Below are 6,733 nucleotides of genomic sequence, written 5' to 3'. Positions count from 1 at the left end.
TGAGCTGGCCCTCACGCCACGAGAGGGCCCCTGTGAGCTGGAGGGCCCCAGGTTCCTTGTTATAGGGAAGAGAGGGGAGGGAGGTTCGCGAATGGCGGTAACTTGCAACTCTGGGTCCGTGTGAATTTCGGAAGGGAGGGCGTGGGCGGCAGGAAAACAAAGGCTCAGAACAGACCTATTTCCCCTCAGTTATTCACCAGAGGGGCACTGAGCACCTGGTGTGTGCCAAGCACGGTTGCAAGTGGTTTCAAATGCATCAATGAATGAAACAAACGTCATTGCCGCGGGGAACATTTTTTGGGGGAGTAGGGAGCAGACAATAAGCCATACACATAATTATATAACATATATAACATTATAACATTATAATATAACATTATATAACGTTATATAACATTATATAACATCTTGGGGGATAAATGTGGGGAGAAAAAGGGTATGTGGAGGGTTTCGTCGCTGAGGTGAGAATGGACGAGGTCTCCCAGGACGTGCCTGAAGCACAGGGGACGGAGGTTCCAGCTACTCTGAAGCCAACGGATGTGTGTGTGTGTGTGTGTGTGTGTGTGTGTGTGTGTGTGTGTGTATATATATATATATATATATATATATTTTTTTTTTTTTTTAACTAAATCTTGTCCGTTACAAAAAGAACACCGAGGCCGGGCGCGGTGGCTCAAGCCTGTAATCCCAGCACTTTGGGAGGCCGAGGCGGGTGGATCACGAGGTCAGGAGATCGAGACCATCCTGGGTAACACGGTGAAATCCCGTCTCTACTAAAAATACAAAAAACTAGCCGGGCGAGGTGGCGGGGCCTGTAGTCCCAGCTACTTGGGAGGCTGAGGCAGGAGAATGGCGGGAACCCGGGAGGCGGAGCTTGCAGTGAGCCGAGATCGCTCCACCGCACTCCACCCTGGGAGACACAGCGAGACTCCGTCTCAAAAAAAAAAACAAAAAACAAAAAGAACACCGGCAGTATTTAGAAAGTTTGGCGCTTCCCTACTGAAGAACATGCCTTGAACATTTGAATTTGTCAATATTCTCCCTCAGTGGCATTTTTGATAGCTTCATTGCATTCCATTGCATTTAATTATTATTTTTTTAAAAATGTTTAATTGACTGGGGGCGGTGGCTAATGTCTGTAATCCCAGCACTTTGGGAGGCAGAGGCGGGTTGATCACGAGGTCAATCCAAGACCAGCCTGGCCAAGATGGTGAAACCCCCGTGTCTACTAAAAATACAAAAATTAGCCGGGCGTGGTAGGGGCGCCTGTAGTCCCAGCTACTCGGGAGACTGAGGCAGAGAATTGCTTGAACCGGGAGGTGGAGCTTGCAGTGAGCTGAGATTGCGCCACTGCATTCCAGCCTGAGCGACAGAGCAAGACTCCATCTCAAAAAAACAAAACAAAGTTTCATTAAATTAAGCTTATTTCAATATATTTAAACTCCTAGTTATTTATATAATTTATATTTTAGTTATACAGTTGTTTATATTTCAAATTTTTTAACACCTTTAATATCCTTGCAGCTATATCTTTGAAGATTATTTTCTTAAACTTCTTTAAATTGACGAGAGAGAGCAAAGTGGGAGGGGCCATACACATTCCAAACAACCACATCTCAGGAGAACTCACTCACTATGATGAAAACAGCATAGGGGTGGCCGTCCCCAGACCCCTCCCTCAACCTGTGGGGATTACCATTCAAGATGCAGATTTGGGTGAGGACACAGAGTCAAACCATATCACAAGTAGACCTCAATAGCCAGCTAGAAATCAGCTTAGGAAGTAATGAGAAAGGAACAGAATCAATGAACTTCTGATTTAACCACTCCAGCACTTATGCTATTTAAAATGTGAAATATACATACAAAAACCCAATTAGAACATATAGGTTATAAGCATAGAACACATGATTACAAAGATAATACCCCTGCAGCCATCCACCCAAGTTGAGAAGCAGACCCTTACTAACGGTCACTACAGTTGTCCCTAGGTATCCACAGGGGGTTGGTTCCAGGATACCCATGGATACCAAAACCTGATGACGCTCAAGTCCTTATTAAAAAAATGGCATACTATTTGCATATAACCTATAGGTATCCTCCTACATACTTCAAATCATCTTTAGATTACTTACAATACCTAACACAGTGTAAAGCTGTGAGTGTATCATATGTGGCCTCTATTATTTTGAGGTATATTCCTTCCATACCATGTTTGTTGAGGGTTTTTATCATAAAGGGATGCTGAATCTTACTGAATGCTTTTCAGCATCTATTGAAATGAGGATACGCCTTTTGGTTTTAGTTCTGTTAATGTGATGTAACATTTTTATTGATTTGGGTATGTTGAACCATCCTTGTGCCTGGGGTTAATCTCACTTTTTTTTTTTTTGAGATGGAGTCTCACTCTGTTGCCCAGGCTGGAGTGCAGTGGCCGGATCTCAGCTCACTGCAAGCTCCGCCTCCCGGGTTTACGCCATTCTCCTGCCTCAGCCTCCCAAGTAGCTGGGACTACAGGCGCCCGCCACCTCGCCCGGCTTATTTTTTGTATTTTTTGGTAGAGACGGGGTTTCACCGGGTTAGCCAGGATGGTCTCAATCTCCTGACCTCGTGATCCGCCCGTCTCGGCCTCCCAAAGTGCTGGGATTACAGGCTTGAGCCACCGCGCCCGGCCTACTCTCACTTGATCATGGTGAATGACGTTTGTAATATGTTGGTGAATTCAGCTTGCTTGTGTTTTGTTGAGGGTTTTTACATCTGTGTTCAGCAGAGCTACTGGCTGTAGTTTTCTTTGCTGTTGTTTCTTGTGAACGTACAGCTATATGGTTACATTGGAGGATTATTCATTCCAGTCTTCTCTGTCTGGCTTGTTTTGATTTTTATTGGATATGTTTACTTAGAGATTCTTTGTAATTTACCTGTTGATAGTTTTGATAGTTTTTTTTCTTTTGTGTTTGTTTTGTTTTGAGACGGAGTCTCACTCTGTCACCAGGCTGGAGTGCAGTGGTGCGATATCAGCTTGCTGCAACCTCCACCTCCTGAGTTCAAGTGACTCTTCTGCCTTAGCCTCCTGAGTAGCTGGGACTACAGGCGCCTGCCACCACATCCAGCTAATTTTTATTTATTTATTTATTTATTTATTTATTTATTTGGTATTTTTAATAGAGAAAGGGTTTCACCATGTTGGCCAGGTTGGTCTTGAATTTCCTGAACTCAAGTGATCTGCCTGCCTCGGCCTCCCAAAGTGCTGGGATTACAGGTGTGAGCTGCCTCGCCTGGCCTGCTCGGGTTACAGGCGTGAGCCACGGCGCCCAGCAGCCTATTGATAGTTTCTGTCCCCCCACAACTCAGTCTCTGCCTTCTTTTTAGCATTAGATGGTGCTGTAGGGCCAGGCTGGCCTTGGTTCTGGTCAACAGTGCTGCTTGCCTTAAATGGGGGAGGTTCCAAAAGGGATGTGCTGGTAGTGAGGGAAGGCTGGCCACAGGTTCATGACCAGGGAACCTGCGGCATGAACCTCTTACAGCATAATGTTGATGAACAGCCACTTGGATTTGGCATCTCCTTTGGCCAAGTTACCAAGCAGGGTTTCCAAAGCTGGGAATGGTAGTCTTGCCTCCCCCTTTGTCTCTGGCTGTCCTCAGGGATATTTCTTCCTTCAGGGATTTTTGGTGCTTCCTGTGGGCTGAGGCAGGACAGATCTCCTGTCAAGGAACCCAGGATGAGTGAGGAGGCTGGTTGTGCACGTCGGTCTCACTTTTTCCAGTGTCGAAGTCATGAGTTGGGGGAAATTCTCCACACAGTTGGTCAGGCAGATGGAGGGAGAGCTGTTACGGATACGGAGTTCAATTCGCAGACTGTCTGCTTGGAGCTTTCTCACTTGTCTGTGGCCCCGATAACTGTCTCCTCCTCATATTTGAATTCAGAGATATCGTTGGTGATAATCTTGGTGCTCTATATATTTGTTTGCTGGCGGGGGAGAGAATGAAGCCAATTGTGCCTAGGCTGCCATTTTGGAAACATAAGTCTCTATAGATGGTCATTTGTGTTGTTTCCAGGTTTTAGGTATCAAGAACCATGTTAAAACAATATGGTAACATGTTTGTGGTGGAATCTAGGTGGTGGTATATGGGTGTTCACTGTCAAATTTTTTCAATGTTGCTTTGTGTTTGAAAATTTTCATAATAAAATGTTGGAAAAATCCAGCTGGGTGCTGTGGCTCATGCCTGTAATCCCAGCACTTTGGGAGACTGAGGCGGGAGGATCGCTTGAGTTCAGGAAATTCAAGACCAGCCTGGCCAACACGGTGAAACCCTGTCTCTACTAAAAATACAAAAATTAGCCAGGAGTGGTGGTGCACACCTGTAATCCCAGCTACTCAGGAGGCTGAGACAGAATCGCTTATCCTGGGAGGCGGAGGTTGCAGTGAGCCGAGACTGCACCACTGCACTCCAGCCTGGGTGACAGAGCGAGACTCAGACTCAAAAATAAATAAATACATAAAATGCTGGAAAAATCCTACATCTGGGCCAAAATGGAGGAACCCTATCCCTCCCAAGTCTTCCATCTTACAACAAGGAAAACTTGGACAAAACACAAAAACCAGCATAGGAAGTCTCTGAAATGTGGAAAGGAGGAGGAAAACTGGGGACTTTGGGGCTGAGGCACAACATGGTGGTAAATTTCTTCATTTTCCTTATTGCCTCCCAGATCTCCCAGCTAACTCGTTCCAGAAGCTTCCAGTCTAGAACCAGCAACAGGCAGTTACTGACTGAATATTTCTGTCCCTCTGCCAGATTTTTTTTTTTTTTTTTTTTTTTTTTTCAGATGGAGTCTTACTCTGTTGCCCAGGCTGGAGTGTGGTGGTGCGATCTCAGCTCACTGCAACCTCTGCCTCCCAGGTTCAAACAATTCTCCTGCCTCAGCCTCCCAAGTAGCTGGGACTACAGGTGCCTGCCACCACGCCCGGCTAATTTTTTGTATTTTTAGTAGAGATGGGGTTTCAGAGTGTTAGCCAGGATGGTCTCAATCTCCTGAACTCATGATCCGCCCGCCTCGGCCTCCCAAAGTGCTGGGATTACAGGTGTGAGCCACTGTGCCCAGCCCCCTCTGCCAAATTTCTGTGTTAAAATCCTATTCCCCAACAAGGTGTTATTAGGAGGTGGGTCCTTTGGGAGGTGATTAGGCTATGAGGGTGGCACCCTCACAAACTGGATTAGTGCCCTTGTGGGTGGCACCCTCACAAACTGGATTAGTGCCCTTGTAGGAAGAGACATGAGGACTTGCTTTCTCTCTCTGCTTTCCACCCTGTGAGGATCCAATGAGACGACGGCCACCCGAAAACCAGGACTGGGACCCTCACCTGACACTGGATCTTTAGGCACATTGGTACTGGACTTTCCACCCTCCAGAGCTGGAAGCAATAGGTGTTTAAGCCACTCAGTCTATGATAGCCTCAATGACTAAGACTGGTGCAGTCAAAAAGAGCTCTAAGAAAAGTCTGTTCCTTGCAGCCAAAGGACCAGCAAAAGGGTGGCCTAACACAGAGAAGCTTTTTGGTAGTATTCACCCTGCTCCAACCAGAACCCAACAGAAAAATCACACTTCCCACTTATCTGAGCCCCTGAAAACCAGAAGAAGTAGTGCATTTGTCTCAAGTACAAAGAAAAAAAGAATTATGAACCATGAATTCTGTATCTGGCAAAAAGTATCACTCAGTAATGAAAGGGAAACAAAAATATTCTCAGACAAAAGATAAAGAGGAGTATTTGTTGCTAGCAAACCTACCCTTAACATCTAACTAAAGGAGGCACTCTCAAGTACATGATAACAGAAAGAGGCATGGAACTCAAGGAAGGGAAAAGAACATTGCAGTAAGTAAAAACAGAGATAAATAGAATATACTATCCTGCTTATGAGCTTCTGAAATCATAGTTATGTGGGAAGCGAAAAGTATAATACCATTTCATGCGGACTAATGTATATAGAGGAAATACTTGAGATAAGTTTATTTAAAAAGCGGGGAGGCAGGAGTAACTACATGGAAGTAAAGTTTCTGCACTTTGCTGACTGTGGTAAGTCATGTACATATGTTGTTATTCCCAGGATGACCACTTAAAAAGCCATACAAAGTATAAAACCCCAAATACTATAAATACATCCAGACGAAATTTTAAAAATTGTTCAAGTAGCCCACAGGAAGGCAAGAAAAGAGATGAGAAAATGAGAAACAGAGGAAACAAACAAAACAAAAAAAAATCCTTTCTCTGTCATGAATCAAATGGCTTATAATAGACCAGACAGCAACCCTATCTGAACATCCTTTTTTCTTTTTCTTTTTCTTTTTGAGACAGCCTTGCTCTGTCACAGAGGCTGGAGTGCAGTGATGTGATCATAGCTTACTGTAGCCTCAAACTTCTGGGCTCAAGTGATCCTCCTGCCTTGACCTTTTAATAATTTTTTTCAGCTAAGAGTAACCATAGCTTTAAAAACATGTTGTTGGGGGAGAGGGGGCTGGGAGAAGAGGTGGGGAGACAGGCTGGGGAGAGGGGGTGGGGAGCAGATGGAAAGAAGACTTTGGGGAGAGGGAATGAAAAGGAGATGGTGAGAACAGGGTTGAGAGAAGAGGGCAGGGAGAGGCAATAGAGAGCAGACGGTGGGGAGGGGACCTCTGGGACAGAATGGGAAGAAGATGGTGGGGAGAGGGTGTGGGACAAAGAAGACTTTGGGGAGAGG

The sequence above is a fragment of the Chlorocebus sabaeus genome, chromosome 23, assembly GCF_047675955.1.
Source record: "Chlorocebus sabaeus isolate Y175 chromosome 23, mChlSab1.0.hap1, whole genome shotgun sequence".
NCBI lineage: Eukaryota > Metazoa > Chordata > Mammalia > Primates > Cercopithecidae > Chlorocebus > Chlorocebus sabaeus.
Note: the sequence above shows the minus strand (reverse complement) of the source record.